Genomic DNA, 19538 nt, shown 5'->3' with positions numbered 1-19538 from the left:
AAAAATATCCAAAGCTTGGTCTTACTAGTTGAGGGAACAGCACTTTGACACCTTCCCCACGGTCTCCCATGATCTATGAGATAAAGCCATGGATTGTAATGACTTCCCATAAGCTTAAGAAAAAAAGGCCTACTGGGGTCATTTGATGATCAAACTCTACACTCCCTTAGAGAAAGGCATGTGCTACAATCTTGTCAAATACTGTCTGCACCTCTTCTTTTTCAAAAATTTAAAGGTGAGAGTTTTATGTATATGGTGAGGCTGGTTTAAATGCCTTCATAACAAGGGTTCTAAATGCTAAATTCTGTGTTGTTCTTACCTGGCACAAAACGAAAAAGAAAGGCATAGTTGTGGGGTAAATGGACTAATACTTTATATAAACAGGCCATTGTAAGTTCAGTCCTTAAGTGAACAAAGTATATTACAAAGCTTATAGTATATTGAACAGGTATTTTAGCTGTTTAAATAGTTTTAGTTACAATTAACTCGCTCTCTCATAAAATTGTTATAAAATATTTTCTCAAGTGTTGGGCTATTGATTCAGCAATCATTCATTGCATTTTGAAAATTAAATGGAGATGATAAACAAATTAATAGTGACATCAGATGCATATTAAGTTATCTCTGCTGTCCACACATGCAGTCACATTAGCTTAGACTCATCATTCAATTAATTGCCTTCTGCGGCAGTGAACCTGTAATCTCAGGAACACAATGATCGTACACACAGAAGACCAAATAAGCTATTTGGGCCATGTTTTAGAAATAAGAAATCAGGTTTTCACTGCTGGTGAATGTGGGATATTTCTTTGAGTGAGCAGCAGATAGTTTTTGTACTAAATACATTCAACTGTTACCATAAATTCTAAAGAAATGTAGCAGTGAGCCCCTCCCACCACAAATTGTCCACTTACTGGTGAGAGTTTTATTCTTTGTTTGTTTCTATTAGATTAAAAACCCATCAGGATGAAAGAAGAGAATAAAGATCACCAATTCAGTCTTGCTAAGAATTGGTCTGGTTTTTAAAGCACTTTAGAATGGTAACTTGCCCAGTTTCCTTTATGATAGGATATATCAGGAGATACTTAACAGTCTGATGATGCTTATTTATGTCTCATCTAATTTCCTCATTCTGCTGCTTAGCCTCTCTAATCTTTTCTGATTATTGGAGGTGGAGAATAGGTTTGTACCAATCTCTAAGAGGTGATCACAATATACATGAAGGCTTGTTGTTATCCCCTATTCACTATGTTTTTTTTCCTGATCCAATAACCTTTATTCATTATTGAGTTTAAAATATTTAATTGTCTTTATGACTTGCCTGTGTTGACTCTCAAAGATTCCTGTGTCTTTCTGTGTTGTGGATTTCAAAATTGGTCTTTAGTGGAATGGTAAAATCTAGTTACATTGTACTGTAGGTATTTTTAAACAACAGTGTTAGAATAGAGACAATTCTAATGACTTTCAAAGTCTCTTTCTGCAGCAGTGATATTTTTCAATCATTGATCCTTCCCCATCTTTTTTTTGTTTTGTCTTCTGCTTTTATGTATATTTGCTCCATAAATTACCTGAAGAAACTCAGCGCCATTGCTTTTGGACAATCATGTAAAATGCAAGCAACCTCCATCTATAATGTAAAACTGAATAGATTATCTCACTATTTCAATATTAGATCTTTATAAAAATTATGAAAATGAGTCCCAGAACACTACTGTCATGGCATCTTTACCTTCCAGTTGGAAGCAGTTATAGAAATACAGGTGTACCTCTTGTCCTTTTTGTCTTATTCACTCAGTCGGCAAAATATCAAGTGCCTCTTACATACCAGACAGAGATCAAGACTGGCAGCATCTTTGCCATTATCAGATAGCTTCCTAAGAAGTGTACTGGAAAAACTATTTGTATAATTTGGGTCATATACCAGATATAGATGATTACAAAGTAATAGAAGCTTGGTGACTTTTTCTGATAAAGGGCAAACTCCTTTTTAAAAGTGATATATATAAACTACTGTTGTAAATTAGTTGTATTTTTTGAACTACAGAGTAAGCACAAGGTGTTAGTATGCAGTATGGTAGGTTTTCTTTCTCAGGTTCTAGCTGTCTTCTGGGCACAGAGTTGGTCACACACTATAACTTGTCGGGCAATGGATGCTAATGTTGTGTGTGTGAGAATCTAGTGGAAGTTATAGGTTCTCATTGCAGAAAAAACAATGCACTGAAAATTTCAGAAGCTCTTACACTTCTTAAAACCTATTTATAGACTCTAGGTTAAGAATTGCTGACAGTTCAAGGTCTTTACTCCTTCACTCATGTTTACAACATGACAGTGGAAGATGGGGACTCTCTGATATGGGTCACATTCCAAAATGAGGAGTCAAAGACCAATATGGGATTTCTGTAATGAGGGGAGAGGTATAATCTTACAGAAATAAACAAAATCCACTTTATCTTCCTTCATCCATCAGATAAGATGGAAGAAGCAATGATGGCTAGAATGGGGGCGGGGGAATGTGTTGCACAGCTATATGTTCAAATTTTTTTCTAATTTAAGTTTTGAGCAAGCGGGAAATAAGTGACCTTTGAAGCTCATACATTATTCCGGTTAGGTAGTTTAGATGAGAATTTGGAGACAAATCTCAAGTCTTTCATTCATTAATCAAAGATTCATTGATTAGCTGCAATGTGCCATGCACTTGGGAAGACCAGTCTCTGGTTTCATAGAGCTCATTCATCTACCCTTTCCCTCTGGGGCAGTGGTGGAAGAAAGCTGCTTGGTGATGCCACAGTGCCTGATCTTGGACAACTCTGGCATGACCAGCATAAGAGCTCAATAAATGTTGGTTGGTTGATTAGTTTATTCCTTTCCCTGATGAGTTAGTTTTGTTGCAAGTCAGAGAACAGCTGGGGTTAATAAAAGAAAAGTTTAGTTTTGAAAGGGGCACAAAGCTACATATACTAATTATAATAAAATATTAAAAATCTACTTAGGGTAACATAGTTATGAACATGAAGTGCATACTAATTGAGATTCATTTTGATGTAAAGCATTTTCCAAATCAGCTATCTATCCTCAGAGTGGCCAAAATAGCAGTCCAGAGACAGACAAGGAGCATTTCACATTCAGCAGTATGCTCCCTTATTGGCCCAGGGATGGCAATAACACAAGCAGCAGCTGGTAAGAATCTGGGTCTGTTCTGACTAGATCATGCTGCCTGAGAGTCTAATATTGCTTCAAAAATGGTCTAATTTTGCTCACAGTGGAAAAAGTTGTATATTCCTTTAGTGTCAACAGACCAGATTGCATCTCCAGTTTGTTTGATGGGAGAACTTGGTTCTGTTCCCAGATATGGCTCTCCTTCATGGATCATTGAATTACGCTAAGTGTTTTGAACAAAGTCAGTTTCAAAACATACTGCTTTCCTCCCAAACCTTGGAATTCCTCTTCCTACCAAGGTTCCGAGAGCCTATGTTTGTAGGAAGAAAATATCCCCCCAATAAAAGTCACTTTGCTTCTAGTCATCATCTTCTTCATTTCTGAATAGGTAAATCCTAAGGACCTTTCAAGATTTAACATTCTAGGACTTTTATGGGACATTTTAGATGTTCTAATATTCTGAATTTTATGCAAAGATACGTATATAATAGATCTAAAACCTTGTGGATTTAAAGATATTAGGCCTTTGCTGTCAAAAATTATCCAAGGTTTGCATTTTATGCTTTGGCCTTCAGTGAGTGAACCTCTGTTATTTCACATTCCCTCACATTTTGGGGGGAAGTAGGAATATGTGAAAGAGCCTGTTACCTCACGGTATTTTTTTCTTGAGAGCATTTCTAATTGAAGACCCATTACCTACTTCTCATTCACTTACTCCAAACTTTCTGGCCCAGGGTAATGAGCCATGAAGGAGACTAAGTTAGAGAATGACCCAGAAGGACTTGTGGCCTCACGGGAGCCTGGGGCCCTTTCTGAACAAGGAGAATTTGTTCCCAGCATGTGTTCCTCTGTGCAACTGCCTGTGACTGTGACAAATCCAGGAACCTTGCTCCAGCAGACCACGTTCCACTGAAAACCTGACTGTCTGAAAAATGAACCTGGAAATCTTCTCAGATGATGTACCCTTCCCTCTAACACAGCCATGCCCCAGGAGCATGAGGCTAAAGAAAAGGGGATGGAGAGGACAGCTGAGAGTGCTATTCATGCCCTATGGATGAGCTAATCTGTCACACACATCTGCAGGTGACCAGACCTCCTCCATACACAAGGGAATCCTGGTATTGGCTCCAGTGCTGAGAAGTCCAAGCTGAGCTCCAGCTTGTCTGGCTGGAATGTTTGGGTATACTACCTGGATTCTCACAGAGAACCAGCCACCAGTTCATCTTGTGGTCAGGGTCGGGGGGAAACAATAGGAATAGGATGATAATTCTGAAAGGAAGCCCAATGGGAGAATTGCGAGAGGAAGAGCATTCCTCTTTTCTGACACTTTTTTCTTACAACCATCTGGCCCCCAGGTTTCCAGTCCTTTTGCTTTTCTCTCTAATTTTTAAGAGTTCAAGAAAATGTGGCACCTAGCTTTATTGTGTAATGAATGAAGTTAAAAAAAAGAACTGCTTGCTTCATTTGGTGTCATTCAAAATGGGGGTTCCTTTTATATAACACCTGGGTGTAGGGTTGTGCTCAATCCTGTTTCTAAAATACATTGAATATTTTTAGCTCCTCTTTGGAATTTCTGCTTGAACAGGGCACAGAAACCAGGGAACAAGCCTGCAAACCTTCATGCTCATGGAAAGGCTTTGGCTTATGATAGAAAGCCTACCTAATCGTGCACATTTTGCTGTGCTGGCTGTTCCCTGATGACTTCTTTGGATTGAATAAAGCCAGCTATAGAAGTGGGTGAAGCTATCCCTCACACTGACATTTAATTTACCTAGGAGTACAATAATCTGAGAAAGAATCAAATACTTGAAAATTTTGCTTCAGTGAGCAAAAGCTAAGTGTTTGTACCATATTGAAAAGCTATACTTTTCTTTGGAATTTAAAGTAAAAAAGGGTGACAGGTTCACTACTAAAAGGCAAGGGAAACAACAAAACTTTGACACATTCACAATTAAGAAATTATAAAAAATACTCTGGAAATTTGCACACTGTGACATATATTTATCAGCTATGACTTGAAAGAATAAGATTGATGGGGCCTACGAAAAGTATGTGGTGGTAAAGTCTAAAAAGGGAAGGACATTTTCAAGTGTGTTACAGAGAAGGAAGCAGCTGGACTTAATAACCAACAATATGTGGGAGGTGAAAGTATGTTGAATCTTGTACAGAAGTTTGATGATCAGAGAAAGGGCGGGTAGTATTGCTGTCCAAATCAAAATAACCCTCTAAAATTAGTTCCACCTGTGCTAAAAATTTGTGCTCAAATGCTGTTCCCAATTGGTTGAAATTTATAAACATGCAATATGTTATGTGAGTAATGGTCACTATTGAACCAAAATCAATATGCAGTTCTCTACTGACAAAACTTGGGCTTATATTTTATCTCTGTTTCTGCTCTCAGTAACTAGCATGATGCTTGACATTTAGTCAATGTTCCAAACACTGAATAAATGCATGAAATGGCAAAACTGTTGCCTGCTTAACTTCTCTGATTTTCCTTTAAAACACATCTGGCTATAGGGTCAATTATTTGTTTGCTTTAATGAGTTGAATGATTATTTTTGTTTGTTGAAATCAAGCACTTATGTCATATTTTGCACAATGCATTAATAATCAGACATTTGTAATAGAAATTAATATCTGCTTCAGATCAAACCTACAGGTTGTCATCATGATAAAAAAACAAAATGTTTGGGTGAAATGACAGTACAGTCAGGGTGCTAAAGAAGAGACCAAAGCCAATACTGCCTCATTTTTTCTAGCTTTCTATTTCATGACCAATATGATAATTTAGGATCATGTTCCTAGGTAATCTAAGCAAAGATTCCAGCCACTACTCCATTGCATGTTCCTCCCTCTCCTGTTAAAAGTCTTTTCATATGTCCTGGATCTCTGGAGGTGGTTGGAGATAGTATACCAGACTGTCTAATGATAACATGTACTCTTTTCCCCAACTTTCCCAAAGTTAAGCAACTAGACTTTTTATAACAGCTTGGGATATTTCTGATATAGCTGACATCTATGCAAGCTACAAATAGACCAGTTGTACATCTGCCCTCCAGATCCGGAATGTTAGCTCCTTTATGTGTGATACATGCTTCAGTAGCCATGCATTCCTGTCTCTTAGCTAACTCAACTTCTGGCTAAAAATTTAACTGACCTAATATGTGAGGCACCTAATGCAAAAAAAGACCTGAAACTGGCTGGCCTGGACACAAGGTTTCAAGGGACTCTCAGTCCCAATCTACTGTAGCAATGTAATGAACAGGCTAAGAGCCAGGATTTTGAAGTCAGACAAAATAGGGTTGGTCTTCAACTTTGTTTATATTTCAGTTTCTTCATGTGTAAAGTAAAAATAATAATAGTATCAATTTGATAGCGTTGTTGTAAGGATTGCAGGAGGTAATGCTTATAAATTACTGAGCAGCTTTTCATGGCAAATAGTCAATAAAAATTATACATCATGATCATTATCATCACTACCATCATTGTTTCACAGTGACATAAATCAATGAGAATTCCCATCAGTACCCTGGTGGCTTGAGTCTGAGCTTACAAAGTGAGAGTTTCCTGGAGATGGAAAAATATAAGGGCTGCTTCAGATGGTACAGTCATCTTGGGTCTCCTACAGCTGCCATCACACACAACAAAACGAGACACTGGCTGGGCAACACCTCCCGTGCAGGGAGGGCCATAATAAGGGTACTCAATTAATGACCATGCTGCTACTGGTATTTCCTGTCTCTTTGGTGTCTGCAATTCATAAATCAACACAGATGAACACTTCCAACAGCAAAAAAGCCTCATTTGGACATTATCTATGAACTTTACCAAAGAAGTAACCATATAATCAGTTTGTAAAATCACCAACCCACTTCAACAGCTAAAATAAAATAAATTTATAAGCATAACTTAAGCCACCAACTATTTATTGTGTCCAGATTAATTTTTAGTTACAGAAATCTGTTGACAATGATTATAATTTCTGGAATAAAAGAGAGAGGAAAAAAGAAAAAAACTCAAGAAAGCCTTATAAATATAAAAATGAGACTGTTCTGAAAATGCTTCACTCAATGTCTTTATGCAAACCGCACTAATTAATCTCATACAAACATGGGTATTTTTGTAAAGCATAAGCCCAAGTGCCATTTTATGACCATGTAATTTACAAGTCTTCAAATTACATTAAAATCACCACATACAGTGTTTACAGTTTAATTACATGGTTATTTACCAGTCTCAATCAAGTGTTATTCATTTAGTACCTCTTTGCCTGATCTTACCTAAGAAAGAAAACATTTTTATGCTGGATTTGAGTGGTAAACATTCAAACATGCCAATACTTGAAGGCAACAAAAATGTGATTTGGAGTAAACAAACTCCACTGACAGAGAGATTTCAGAGAACTTCCGGGAGGAAAGAGACTGGAAAAAGACCAACATTTTATCAAAATAGTATCTTTTGGTTGTTTCAGTTCTACAGAAATAAAGAAACCTATCACTATTCACTGACCATTTTTTAAATTTATTGTTCAGTTATATTTGTGTCCATTTTTTAATGTAAAGCCAACTGAGTCTATTATCTTTAATTTGTATTATAATGATATAGTTTTCAGTCAAGATATATTTATTGAGAACCATATGTGTTCCAGATCCTGTGATACTAAGTGTAAAAAATAAATAAAACATGGCCTGTTGAACTCACAGACATTTCAACATATAGAATATATTTACTTCTGGTCTTCTCTTTGTCATTAAGCAATACTGTCTTGAAATTAGAAAATCCCCACACCACCATGAACTACTGTCTTCAGGCATTTCATAACCTTCATGAGCCTTAGTCTTTTCATCTGCAAAATGTGGAGGTGGGGAATATAAAAATAATGCCAGTTTTCCCTCCATGATAGTTCAATGATACAGATCAAGTGAGACTGAAAACACTTTACGGATTACTTCCTCAGGATCTGCCTTTGCAGTTATTTCCCAAACTGAGTGAAACTGAATCCTTCTTTACCTCTCTACATTGCCTAGCAACTGATGATACCACACATCCTTGTTATAGTACTAGACAGTTATCAGGAAACAATTATTTGATGAATTAACTAAGGTGTCCATTAATTCTTAAGACATAATTTTGAATTCTGTTCTTCGGGAACTCAAATTTGAATAAAAGTGGTTTCATTGTGAAGTCCTTTGACCACCTGCATCAGAATGACCAGAAGGGCTTCTGAAATGCCCACTGGCCATTTCTAATACCACTTCCAGACTTAATGAATCAGAATCTTTAGTAGTGAACAAAAGTACCTGCCTTTTAATAAGAGCCTCTGATCATTTTATGCACTTTAAAATCCAAGATGCACTGTGTTCTATTTAGTAGAATTGTTTACAAATATTTCAGTTCTGTTATTTTGCACACACAGTAGAATTGAACTTCTTTGCCCACTTGGAATAAGTGTGCATGTTTCACTTGCTTGGGCTTATAAAATATAAAAGGAAATGACGTACAAGCCATATGATATTGAATTAAAGTAATTTGTTTGAGATTATTTTTCTCATAATTTAAAAATTTTATTTCCCTTCTCTCATGATTAAAAACAAGTCATGGCTATTTTTCTCAAACCTGATTTGATAGTGGTGGCAAAAGGCATTAACATATTTCAGATTATGAATTAAGCCATACCAATCATTATGACATCATTTTTGACAAAGAAAACATTTTAATAAAAAATAGCAGGGTTATTAACAAACTCTTTTTTTCTCTGCAGGTATGAAATATTGAAGACAATTACATTAGTATAAAAAGATTTTATATGATGTTTCTATTTGGACATGCTAATTTATCTAAGTTAGGCAGAATGTACACCAGCAAATATAAAGTGGAAATAAATTGTATGGAACAAAAAGATGTCATTTAATATATTGAGCACCTGCCATATACAATTCACTCTGCTAACTACATTTATATTTAATCACATTTAGCAATAGTCCTAGAGACATTATCTTTTACATTTTAAATGTGAACAAATAGTTGCGCTGGTTAAATGATTTTTCAGATTTTACCAAATTAGAAACTGAGACTCAGGCTGACATCTGCTTGTGTGCTCAGGCAATAACCTTTCTACTGCATCATGTCGCCTTTGGGAAAGCCAGTCTTGCAACGTGTCGATGATCAATCTAACTTCCCAATTAATTGCTCAATTTGTTTGAGGTCTCAGTATCTTCATGAGTGTTATAAAATATAGCCTTTTCCAGCATTTAATCACAAAAACCCACAGGCCGTGCACAGCATGTGTGTAGTGTATATCCGTATAGCCACTGCACTTTCAGTTAGAAAAATTGCAATGGTCTATGCAGAATGATACTTAAGTTCTTCATTACCAGTTTTATAAACCAGCACCTCTTCTGTGTGTCTGCAGTAGATACAAGGGAAACATAACAAACTAAACTAGTGTGATCATCTTTGGAAATTGTTGGCCCTAACACACAGGTATTTGAATGACTTTCAATCTAGAAATATGTTAAATGTATGATATGTAATTAACACCCAACAGTTATCTAAATGGAATGTAAAATATAATATTATTTCAGATGTTAGGGCTTTGAAGAAGCTTTGGAAAGATGCACATAGATGAAACTAAGCCCATTTGTGAATTTTGACAAGTGAGGCAATAATGTAGCTACAAATTCTACTGTATCCCTGCTACTGTATGTTAGGTTCTAAATTAGACAAGCGAAGCATAAAGTGAGATCATAGGATTTAGAGTCTGGAAGAAAACTGTGGAAAAATAGGTACAGTGCTTACAGTTTTTGTGGAATAAGTGAGTATTTTCTTTGGGCTTTGGCTGTGGAATATTACACATCCATGTGGAGTTATTTAGTTGCTAGTTCTTTAAGTGATACATATACTATAAAGTTTATATACACCAAGCATATATGGCAGTGTAAATACAAAATAATAGCTATTAATGACAAACAGCCAAAAATTGGTAATAGTGAACAATTCTTAATGTTGTAATTTGAGTAATTTTTTCCAAGCATGTGTTATATAATTGAATTTATGGGTAAGCTGTTGTACAGCTTGATTCAAATACCTTATTATTAAGAGTAAATAGTATTTAATCTGAGTAAAGGAAAATTAGAATTATAGAATTCCAACTCTTTGATTTCACAAGTGAAGGAACATATTCAGAAAGTTCATTTGTTTAATATCACTTAGCTAACAGATTGAAGACACAGGGCTTAAGTGATATTTCTTGAATAGCACTCCTACAAGTCCATGTTTACCATTTAAAAAGTAAATAAAACAAATAAGTTTTTATTAAATTTTTTATTGTTATTCTATGGCAGTTGTCCCAATTTTTCCCCCATTGCCCATCCTGTCGGTGAAAGACAGATTAAGTTTTTGTTAAAACTAAATTAAAGAATCACTGTTACTTATATGTAGATATCTTTCTAAGTCTATTAAATCCATACTGCATTTTACATAAATAAGTATATCCCAAATAACTAATTGGATATTAAATGATCATATTTACATGTCATATTAATTACTCCCATTTTTATGCTGAGTGTATTATACTAGGGTTATTGCACCATTACAGCTGAGGAAATGGAAGTTAATACAAGTTACGTCTTTGTTCTTAGGTTCTTCTGATATAGACACACTTTTATTCTGCTTGCTACACTACCTTTCACCAAATTGTTTTACTTCAAGAGGATAAAAATCATACAACACTGGTCTGGTTAACAAAGAGTACAATAAATTCATCTAAAACAACAAAACCAAAGCACAAACAACTAAAAGAAAAGAGAAAGTGAGAAAATTTTTGGAGTAAACTTTGAGGATGGGGTGAAGCACAAGGAAGAGCAGTTCAAATATAATACACTAGGTTTTGTCTTTATTATTAAGGCTTTCATGACATTAGGTATAATTCATTTTAAGAATCTTAGTATTGTGAAATATATAGAATATTAAAATCAACTTACAAATTATCATAGTAAAACCCCTAGGAAGAACTACAATTAGCTTGAGTCAGTTGGATTTCTCTAGGATCTCTGACTTATGCTCTAGCTGTCAGAACCTTGATGACATAATATTAGCTAATATCAGACTGACTGGTTTAAAGCATACACACACACACACACACACACACACATATACACATATACACATACATAAATACACAAAAACATATATATACACAAGCGTATATATGCACATATAATTATATAGAAGTGTGCATATAGAAGTATGTGTACCTGTGTGTGTTCTACACTTACATATTGCACTCAAAATCGAGTCTCAAAATATTTTAAAAGCAAAAAATTATGTATGATAATTTTCATTCCATATATAAAAATAGAGTTTGGAAAATTACTTATTCTGAGGATCAGGGATGAGGTAAACAACCTCAGACTACAGGCTTAGGCTAACCTATTGAAATTTTGATACTATTAAATAAAAGGGAAAATACGTCTCAGTCAATTGCAGTAAATTATCCCCTTACTCCTCCCAATCTTGGAGGAAACTATTATTACCTATATTTTACAGAGTAGAAAACTGAAGATAAGCAAGCTTAACTAATGACAAAAAAGAGTGGCTGGGGCTGCCGTGTCTGGCTGTGCAGTGTGTGTACTGAACAATGGCACCCGGCAGCAGGGAGGGGCGACTTCAGGCTGACACACATTCTGTGTTCTGATTCCCTATAGGTGCACCCTAATGCCATCGGAGAGAAAGGGTGCCTTTCTCTAACTTTTCCAAAGGCCACCAGCTTCACTGAATTACAGGATTAAAATTTGCATTTGTGTTTGTCTGGGGCAAAGACAAGCTTCTTCCCACTATATCCTGAAGCCTCTCTCACTGGAAAGATGCAATAGGAATAATTTACTAATAGCTGGTGCATATCTCATAATAATAGGGCTAGATGGTCTGAGTCTCACAAGTTAGGGTAATGAAGTAAATAAAATATTGAAAGTCTTCTCATGACTTCTCTCTTTTAGACAGAACATTATCTGACCTTGAGATTTGGGTATGAGTAGAGGGGAAGAAAAATTATTCTTGACTGGTCTGTTTCATTTGTATGATTTTCTCAAATGTAACAGTCACTATATAGTAAATCACTCTTTGTGGTTTAACAAATAAATCTATAGCAAGAGAATCAGCACCATACTTGGCATGTACTAGGCACTCAATTCATGTAGTAATTACCAAGCTGTACCAAATCAGTTCTGAGGTTTTCATCAGCAAGAAAGGTGAGGATAGTAATGTAAATGGACATATAGTACCATAGATGTTAGCCATTTCAGTTGCTAACATCAAATGCAATATGAAAACTACTGTTGCAGCACAAGGAGACAAAGCCTATGAGGAGAGTTGGTGGTTTCAGTTTTCCCAGCACTGGAACCTTGGCTTTTCCTGCCTCCTACAGTGCTCAGTAAACTCCTTTAGGGGTAAAGCCAATGGATAATCTATCTTCAGCACTTCTCATATAATAAGTGCTCTGTTCATAGTACGTGTTTCATGAATGCTGTTGAAGAAATGACCATGTCTTTTTCCTACCTCTCCCAACACTCATGATCATACTGCTGCCCTCTAAACACTAGGGACTTTTATTCTGTGTTATTAAAAAAGTAGAAAGGAAGTACAAAGAAAGCATTGTTAGGGAACAAAATATTAAAGAGCAATAGAAAACAAATTGTCGTTATATTCTCTAATGAAGGATCCAGAAATAGCAAGGACTCAGAGAAGAGAGGCATTTGCCAAGGGCTGAGGCTGCTAGAAGAAGTCAAATTAAATCTTCAAACTAGAGATGATGGGAACAAATTGTACAGGAGGAGAGAACATCATGAGTGTAGAGAGGGGAGTTCAGAAGAATGAGTATTCAAAGGAGGACAGTGGAAAACTATTGCCCTGGAATAGAAAATTCTCATTAGAGATGTTGAAGATAAAAGTTGGAACCTGAAGTTTAGGCCATGGGGCCTTAAACTTGACCTTCAGCTATAGTGAGTAGACTGGAGTAGGGCTAGGGGGGACCACAGGAGGAACTGAAGACAGTTTGTTTTTTAATTTTTTTTAATTTAAGTATATTTGGTATACGATCTTATGTTGATTATATTAGGTTTGAGTGTACAATATAGTGATTCAACATTCTCATGCCTTACAATGTGATCACCCCACTAATTCTAGCAATCATCTGTCACAGTGTAAACTCATTACAATATTGTTGACTATGTTCCCCTTCTCCTTTTCATCCATCTTCCCATTCTGACCATTTTGGTAACCAGCTCTTTCGTCTGTGTTTCTATGAGTATGTTTTAGCTTTGTTTGTTTTATTTTTAGATTCCACATATAAATGAAACCATACAGTATTTGCTATTCTCTGCCTCACTTATTTTACTTAGCATAATACATTCTGGATCCATCCATGTTGCCACAAATGGCAAGATTTTATTGTTTATTGCTATGTAATATTCCACATATATGGTCTGTACAGAAAGTATCCAGCCATGTACTATGAAAAATAGAGATATTTATTGAAGAAGATACAAGAAACATTGTACACAAGACAATAACACCTCAGTCCCCTTCAAAGTAGGCACCTTGGGACCATCATATTTTCCTGAATCTCAATGACAGTTTGACATGTCTTCCCTTTCAAAGGTGATTTTAGTTTTGGGAAAAGTCAGAAGTTGCAAGATGCCAAATCTGGACGGTAGCAGGGCTGAGTCACCTGGGTGATTTGATGTTTCTCAGAAAACCTCTTCACAAGAGGTGGTGCATGACCTGGTACATTGTTGTGATGAATCTGCCAATCACCAGTTGCCCATGGCTGTGGTCTTCTGAATCATCCAAATAGTTTCCTCAGAGGAATGTTAAAGCTTAACACAAAACTTGATTCAGATTCATTGTTCTACTCACTCATTTTGAATGTGACAGCCACACAATACACATGCTCACTCAACAGCATCTACCACCCCCACTGACTAGTACAGTGATGTCATCATTGTTCATGCATGTGCATTGCAGTCCACTCTCCTTTGCTGCCAGATAACATTGATGTGGCACAGAGTGTTTTCCTTATATTGACAATGGCTAGACCTTTTTCAAACACATCTTATGTATCCATTCATCTATCCATGGACACCTAGGTTGATTCCATATATTGGCTATTGTAAACAATGCTGCAGTGAACATAGGGGTGCATATATTTTTTTCAAATTAGTTCCTAAAATTTATATGGAGCCATGAAAGAATCCTAGTAGCAACAACTTTCTTTAGAAAGAAGGACAAAGTTGGAGGTATCACAGTCCCTGATCTCAATTTATGCTGCAAAGCTATAATAATCAAAATAGTATGGTACTGGCACAAAAAGAGACACATAGATCAATGTAACAAAATAGAGAACCCAGAAACAAACTCTCACTTATATGGTCAACTAATCTATCACAAAGGAGGTAAAAATGTACACTGGAGTAACAACAGTCTCTTCAACAAGTGGAGTTGGGAAAACTGGACAGATAGCTGCAAAAAAATAAAACTGGACCACTCTTACACAATATACAAAAGTAAACCCAGTGTGACTTAAAGACAAATGTAGGGCCTGAAACTATAAACTCATGGAAGAAAACATAGGAAGTTTCTGACATCATTTTGAGTAATATGTTTTTGGATATGACCCCTCAAGCAAGGGAAACAAAAGAAAAATAAACAAATGGAACTACATGAAACTAAAAACATTTTTTTACAGCAAAGGAAATCTTCAACAAAACAAAAAGGCAACTTACTGACTGGAAGGAGATATTCATCAATGATACATTTGATAAGGGTTAATATCTAAAATATATAAGAAAGTCTTATAACTCAATAAATAAATAAACAATCCAGTCAAAAAATGGGCAGAGGACATGAAAATACTTTCTTCAAAGAAGACATAGAGATGGCCAACAGACATGTGAAAAGATGCATGAAGTCACTAATCATCAAATAAATGCAAATCAAAACCACAATGAGATACCACCTCACACCAGTCAGAATGGCTATTATCAAAAAGTCAACAAAGTCTTGGTGAGGATGTGGAGAAAAAGGAACCCTAGGCACTATTGGTGGGACTGCAAAGTGGTGCACTCACTGTGAAAAACAGTATGGAGGTTCCTCAAAAAACTAAAAATAAATATTTTAATTCTGGGCATCTATTCAAAGAAAACTATACTTTTTAAAAATTATTTTCTACATTAAATATATGCACTATTTAAAAAATATTTTTTATTTTTGTTCAAGTACAGTTGTCTCCATTTTCCCACCACCACTTTTCCCTGCCCTACCCACCCCTACCTCCCACTTTCAATACTTTTTATTTTTACTATTTAAAACAAAGTTCTTCTAGCAAGACAACAACATGATTTACTTAACTTTGTGTTAGTTCACCTAGATTAAATATTTGTATTTTAACAATGTATTTTAACATTTGTATTTTAGGAGATAATGCCTCATCCCAAAGCTAAATTGGTAATCTTGGGTGGGCAAGATATTCTCGAGTGTTTGGACTTTTGGGTGACTTTGAAATCACACCTTGGAAAAGAAAGTCTACCTGCAAGAATGTGCAACCTGCTGTAAATTTTCTCATATGGAATTATAAAGCACTAGCCCCCTATATCAGAGGTAGAATGTGTACAGATGTGGAGTGGAATGTTGGTATTGCCACCATGGGTCATGGCAGCAGCTAAAAAGTCACAACTGTCATCAAAATATGTCTGTTCAAAACTTTCATCCTAGTCTTTGCCTTCCTGCTTTCCAATTAACCCAAGGCTAAAATGGTTCTCACTTTATAGACTGGTTTAAAAAGAATATGAATATGAACAAGTATGGTCCCTGATCAGCAGTCCTTATCAAATAATGTGGTTCTGTAGGCCTATTAGAAGAATATGTTGATTTAAAGCCAGATGGTGTAAAATAAATTCCAGCTTGGAAGGCTGGAAAGCTAGTTGGTTTTAATCCTGACTCTGTCACAGACCCATCGTGTGTTGGCAATGGAGATTAGCGCTGCCTGGACAGCAATGTTTGGTGATGTGATGCATTTCCATGACAATATTGGTAACAGATTTGAAATCCTAGTATGTTAGAAGAACATAGATACAGAGCATTGCCATCAAGCATCAGTTCTCCATAAATCTTCCCTGGAGTCCCAGAAAGTACGTGACAGCATGTGCATGTCCTACAAATGTAGTGATGGTTGACTTGGCATAAGCTGCCTCTTGGTTTGTATTTAGTTGGATGACCTTCCTTTCAGAAAAGGAAGGAAGCACAAGCTATAAACTTTAGTAGGCAAAATGATAACATACACTTTTGTGCTGTGTATTTGTCTCTCAGTGGATGTACAGAAAATATCAACCTTTGGAATTGTTTTTTTTTTTCAGTGAGACAAACATTTTATTTTATTTTTAAAAATATTTTTCAATATTTAGTATGGGCTGGAAATTTTATAAATTCTTTACATATATTAATTCATTTAATCCATGGAGCTATATGAACTCAGTATTATTATTAGGCTACATGCTGATGAGAAAAATATTTTTATTTATTGTTGTTCAGTTACAGTTGTCCCACCTTTTTCCCCATTCATCACTCCTACCCCCTCCTCACCCACTGCCACAGTCAATCCCTCCCCCAACTCTCTGTGCCCATGAGTCTGCTATTTGTGTTCCTTTGCTTGCCCCTTCCTCTTCTTTCCCCTGTTATCTCCCTTCCCTTGCCCCTCTGGTCACTGTCTGTTTGTTCTTTATTTCAATGTCTCTGGTTATATTTTGCTCATTTGTCTGGTTTGTTGATTAGGTTCCACTTATTAGGTGAGATCATATGGTATTTGTCTTTCACAGCCTGGCTTATTTCACTTAGCATAATGCTTTCCAGTGCCATGCTGTCTCAAAGGGTAGGAGTTCCTTCTTACTTTCTGCTGCATAGTATTCCATTATGTAAGTGTACCACAGCTTATTGATCCACTCATTTATTGATGGGCACTTAGGCTGTTTCCAGCACTTGGCTATTGTAAATAATGCTGCTGTGAACATTGGGGTGCATAGGTTCTTTTAAACTGGTGATTCAAGATTCTTAAGGTATAGTCCCAGCAGTAGAACTGCTGGATTGAAAGGCAGTTCTATCTTTAGTTTTTTGAGGAAATTCCACACTGTTTTTCACAGTGGCTGCACCAGTCTGCATTCCCACTAACAGTACACTAGGGCACCCTTTTCTCCACAACCTCACCAGCACTTAATGTTTGTTGATTTGTTTATGATAGCCATTCTAACTGGTGTGAAGTAGTATCTCATTGTGGTTTTAGTTTGCAGTTCTCTGATGGATAGTGATGCTGAGCATTTTTTCATGTGTCACTGGGCCCTCTGTCTGCCCTCTGGAGAAATGTTTGTTCAGGTCCTTTGCCCATTTTTAAATTGGATTGTTTATCTTTCTGGTGTGGATGCATGTGAGTTCATTACATATTTTTGATATCAAACCCTTGTCTGAGGTATTATTGGAAATATATTTTCCCATACAATTGGTTCCCTTTAATTTTGGAATTGTTTAAGGTAATTTTAAGAACTGAAAGTCTTCTAGAGGAAAGACCTGTTTGTTTTGTGGGTGGAGAAAACTAGGTTTTTTTAGGATAGTAACTAAAGGGAAATTCTAAGTAAGCTTTATGCTTAAAGGCAAAAACTAGATTCTTACCCAGGCTCTCCATTGTCTCCCATGCCCTGGCCAGTCTACTTTGTCTTTGCTGTTTCTTTTTAAAATTGGCATGGGATGGGGTTGGGTGGGAGTTGAAAACACTGCACTAGATGATGTAATTTTAAGACTCTGCTTTTGAGTCAGTTCTGTGTTTGGATGGGCAAAGAAATAGATCCTGATAGAGAAATTTTAACAAAATTATAGTTGCTCTTAAAATGTGGTCTATTATCACCTTATATGCTCTCTGCTGACTCAACCCACAAAACTTCTCAATATGAATGCCTCTATTGTTCTTATTTATAATACAAAATAGATTGCTATGTATGAGTATTAGTAAATTTCCCTGGATGTCATGGCCCAAATGCTCTGAACAGCCAGTGCTGTTATAAAATCATTATCCTACTCAGCCTTTGCCACCCAACCCAGCTTCAAAGGCTTTCAAAGTGGGCTGTGGCATATGCCTCACTCTTCTTAATGCAGGTCTGATATAAAACCCCTTGAGTACTTTTCGACTATTCCACCTGTGCTATTCTTTCCTCAGCCATTTAACACGTTAAAGGAATCACTGTTATAAAATGGTTTGTCCAAGTTGTACTGTTTCTTAAGGCTTGTGTTTTTACAACATATTCCCATGTGTCTGGATCTACTGGCAACACAGTCCATAGCCATTTGGGTCATATTCTTTCTGGAAGAAAGACAAATGACTGCATTCTTTGTCTTGGTATTATTGTTCTTTTTTAACCTACTATTTTATCAACTGATTTGCTGCAATTAGCTTGTCACAGGCTTTACTTTCCAACAGAACTGATTTAATGGCTTTCCCGTCCTTTGTGAGAACATTGCCTACCTCTAGAAAAGTATTTAACCTTATTAATGATGACTTAGATTCCATGATTGCCTAAGATAAAAGGAAAATGGAAATAGTATTCACTGGAAACACAATCCCAGATCGCGCAGCTTTTAAGGTTGTTTTTTCTTTTCTTCATCTCTGCTTTCATGGAGTATATGTGAAACTTAACCAGACAAGAATGATTTCAAAAGTGTGGCTGCACAGAGAGTCCAGTGTGAAGCAAGCCTGCAAGCAATTGAACAGATGTAGCAGGTGTAAACATATTTCCTTATCTTGGTTCCTGGATTTTACATCCTCCTGGAAGACTCTCTGTACTGCAGAAAAGGGTTATCGGTACAGATGGTAAACTGCTAAAATGCCCAGAAGGTTCAAGCTCATCTCTGCTCTTAAAGAAGAGGAGGAGTGAGTGTTATCTGACTCACAGGTGTTTGGAAGGCTCCAAATTGCCTTCAGATTTTTCAGTTTTATTTTGCTTGCACAGATGTCTTGGGTTATGTGTTGGAAATATCTGCTTCTTATGGTGTCCAAGTGTTTAAAGCTGGCAAGAGTGTCCCGAGAGCAAGGGGGTGGAGTTGCGCTCTTGGCACATGAGCCCCTGCAGTCCTTGCAGATTGAGGCTCTGGGCCTCTCTTGTCTCTAGGCTGCTGCCACTAATTATTTTCTCTGGTCACTGGCTCCTCACCTTCCTGCTTTGCAGAGCTCTTATTGTACAATGTTTTGGCACACGCACTCCATTTTTCTTGAACCTTAATGTCCCTTGTTCCTGTTTCTGTCTCTCTCAACCTGTGGCAGCAACAGGTGCAAACAGGCTCTGACC

This window comes from Phyllostomus discolor, chromosome 5, assembly GCF_004126475.2.
Source record: "Phyllostomus discolor isolate MPI-MPIP mPhyDis1 chromosome 5, mPhyDis1.pri.v3, whole genome shotgun sequence".
Taxonomy (NCBI): domain Eukaryota; kingdom Metazoa; phylum Chordata; class Mammalia; order Chiroptera; family Phyllostomidae; genus Phyllostomus; species Phyllostomus discolor.
The sequence above is the reverse complement of the archived record's forward strand: the minus strand, read 5'-3'. Positions refer to the sequence as shown.